We start from the raw sequence: 4,085 nt of genomic DNA on the forward strand, positions 1-4,085 counted from the left end.
GGGGGGGGGGGGATTTTATCCTTTAATGTCACTTTAACCCTCACCTCCAATTCTGATGACAACTCTGGTCTGAGGAGGAGGGTCTCGCTGGAGTTAGTCGGAGATCGTCGGATGAAGAAAGAACTTCCCACCCGCCAGAGCGCATTGTTGTGGTCAGTTACTGTCATAGCAGTGTTGGCGTTTTTTGGGGTCTTTTGAAGGCAGAGAACATAGGTGATGGTAGTTAAGGTTTGAAGACCTGTCTTGGTATGGGTCCTCAAGTCATGCTGATATACTGTATGGTAGTCAAATAGGCAATGGAGATAGGGAGGTGTCTGAGATCGATTTGCAGGTTGTCCCCGAGGCGGTGTGGTGTGGCTGGGGGCCCAACTGATTCAAGGGGTTCCGCAGAGACATCATATCTGCTAATAATTTGGGCCTTCAAAATACCTTAAAAATCTCATGCTGGATTGTTCCAATTTCTGTGAAGTTTATTATTGTTAATTTGTATAATAAAAAGGCTGTTATGGCCATTCAACTCCATCAAAAGTGTGGTCTATTTTATTGGTTTGAAGAAGGAGGTTGGTGATTCTAGTAGTCTTTGTAACTAGAGAATTGGGATAACGGTTCTACATTAGTCATGATCAGCAGAACAAATAGAGAGGGTAAAACTCCCTAGCGGGGACCCAGCATTCGAAAGCTAACAGAGATTCTTAACGCTCACCACTCTATCCAGATCTAAATAAATGGAAAGTTTGGGCTACGCATATACTTTAAGGAGTATTTTAAGCTAGCTACATAATTGCCAGCTTCGGTGGCTACCTATATTATTCATTTCACATCCTGGCTGTCATATCAACAGTGATTTGCCATCTGCTTTGGGACTATAAAGACAAATCTGAATTCCTAACTGTCCAGCCATATAGAAACTGCGCAGATAACTATGACACTAACTAAGATACTTATGAATGAAGCATGACATTTTGTCATGCTTCATTGACACATTGACCTTTTATCATTGCACTTTTCCATACCTGTATGCATTATCACTTGAGGAAATAGCTGCAGCCCCATATCTATTGTTTTATCCTAGAAGATGGTGACTTCTACTGATCATCGACTGTTCCTATAGATACACATCGCCAGTGGCGTCCACAATCATACTTAAAGCATACAACCTTCCCTTAAATATTAAACTTAGATAGCAAGCCAGAGATATCAAATGCTTGTTTAGTTGTGAACAGTGTGGAAAATAAATGTTATCTGCTTATGTCAAGGGGAAAGTCAATGCCATAGTTTGTTTGGATTAAGTAGGAAAGCCGCATAGGAGCATGACACATGCTGCAAGAGGAAGGGCTGCAATATTTTTTTTGTAAAGTAGTAGACTACAGGTGCTAACAAATGTAATTGTAGTTAGTTCACTGTACTTGTTTTCTTTATAAATAATAATTTAATGCTATGATGATTATTAAGCATTTACAATCATAATCTTAGTTGGATTTAATACAGACCCTTTTATTATAGAGTAAGGCTTCTCAGGGATTCCTGGTGATGACAGCGGAATACTGTATACTTCATCTCCTAGACTCAGAAACACTGCTGCTGAATGTTGGATGTGCATGGAGGACAGGGAGGGCAAATTTGTGACAGAGAGGGCAAATAGTTCTCATGAGGCATGAAAGAGACCATTACCATCAAACTGCAACAACCATCCCTATACAGGGTTGGGGGGCATTCAACGCCATTTCTCTTCCACATATAATGCCATTTTGGCATATCTGCTCTGGTTTTTTGACAACAATTAACACCTTCAACCATGTCAATCCAAGGATTAACACCTTTTACAGACTTCCTGACAGCAAGGGATGGGATTATGTATGGATTCCACTTCTTCAGGAGAATAATTGAAGCTAATCTACAATACTACATAAAAACAACAGTAGCAATCATATGTATCCAAACAATATATACACTTGTTTTCTAATATATATATTTATCATATGTACACATACACTAACTGGCCGCTTTATTAGGTACACCTTGCTAGTACTGGGTTGGACCACTTTTGTCTTCAGAACTGCCATAATTCTTCGTGGCATTGATTCAGCAAGGTGATGGAAACATTCCTTAGAGAGTTTGGTCCATAAGGTCAGGATAGCATCACACAGTTGCTGCAGATTTGTCAGCTGCACATCCATGATGCAAAGCCTCACCAGCCTGAACCGCTGATGCAAATCAGGATGGATCCATGCTTTCATGTTGTTTACATCAAATTTTGACCTGACCATGTGAATGTCGCAACAGAAATTGAGACTTATCTCATCTCAAGAGACTCATCAGGCAACGTTTTTCCAATCTTTTATTTTACAATTTTGGTGAGCCCTTGCTAACTGTAGCTTCAGTTTCCGGGTTCTTAGCTGACAGAAGTGGCGCTCATTGTGGTCTTCTGTGGCTGTAGCCCATCTGCTTCAAGGTTCAATGTGTTGTGTGTTCAGAGATGCTCTTCTGCAGACCTCGGATGTAACGAGTGCTTATTTAAGTTAATGTTGCCTTTCTATCAGCTTGAACCAGTCTGGCCATTCCCCTCTGACCTCTGACATCAACAAGGTATTCTTGCCCAGAGAGCTGCTGCTCACTGGCTATTTTCTCTTTTTCAGACGATTCTCTGTAAACCCGAGAGATGGTTGTGTATGAAAATCCCAGTAGATCATCAGTTGCTGAAATACTCAAACCAGCCCGTCTGGCACCAACAACCATGCCATGTTCAAAGTCACTTAAATTACCTTTCTTCCCCATTTGTGATGCTCCGTTTGAACTTCAGCAGACCATCTTGTATTAAGTTATACATATATAATGTATTGAGTTATTGCCATGTGATTGGCTGATTAGATATTCGTGTTAACGAGTAGTTGAAGAGGTATGCCTAATAAAGTGACCAGTGAGTGTATATTCAAGGCTGTGGAGCATGGCCAGTAAAAGCATTGCTGGGGTGAGAGTTGGGACACATGTAAGAGAGAGAGACCGGACACCCCAATCCAATCAAAGACTCTCATGGTTCTATAATGGGCATGTAATCAAAGCAATATATCAATCTTTCTCAATATGTCACACAGGGCCGGTGCTAGGATTCGTGCCTACACAGGCAAGGTGCATTTTTGAGCCGCCCTCCACCCTCCCCGACCCCCTGTAAAAACAGGGCATTTTGACAAGTACTTGTACTTGTCAAAATGCCCCGATGTTTGCACTATGTTTTTTTTTCACTTACCTTCAGTGCGGGAACAGTGGACGAGTGGATTTTTCGAGCCCTGAATATGATACTTACCATTGTTTTAATGTAGTATTGTAGATTAGCTCCAATTATGCGCCTGAGAAAAACAGAATCCATATTCAATACAGAAATTAGGAGGAGATGAATATACAGGACTAAGCACCTTCTTAGTCCATATTCAAGACACAGAAAGATCTCCAGTCCCTCTATTATTCGTCGTATACACTATATTTGAATTCTGTGTAATAGTTTTAAATGTTATAATCCTGTTAATATGTATGGACAGTGAATGGGTGTTGGATGGGGGCAAAATTATTTGAGGCTGTAGATCACATGGCTCATAGTTTAATGCTGTTTTAATGTATTTTAATGTTTTATTAATAAAATGAAAAAACATTTTTAAAAACATATAATGCTATCTTTGGGTACCTAAAAAGTCCTCTTTATTTTTCTAAATTCTATATCATCTAATAGAGTGGTTTCACAACTTTTACAACTGCCAATGTATTCTTAGACAATCGTCATCAGCCTTGACGCTAGGGTATGTTCATTAGAACTGAAAAAGAGACTTGAATAGGCTGTGAAACATCTTCAACATTACAGAACATTTCCAGTTGAATGTGACTAACTACTACTAGTTATTCATTAATAAGGTGGATGATCCTCGGCCAGTTGTATATAATGTAAAAATGTATTGCTTGAACCCAAGTTGTAACTAAAAAAAGACCTACGGCCTTTCCACCGTAATGGTGGATTCCTGAGAAATCAGTGTTATGGGTTATCTATGAAAGACAAAGTTCACTGTTATTAAATTTGATTTGAGGAGGATTTACAGGTG

This window comes from Nanorana parkeri, unplaced genomic scaffold, assembly GCF_000935625.1.
Source record: "Nanorana parkeri isolate BGI_ZX_2015 unplaced genomic scaffold, ASM93562v1 scaffold452, whole genome shotgun sequence".
Lineage (NCBI taxonomy): Eukaryota > Metazoa > Chordata > Amphibia > Anura > Dicroglossidae > Nanorana > Nanorana parkeri.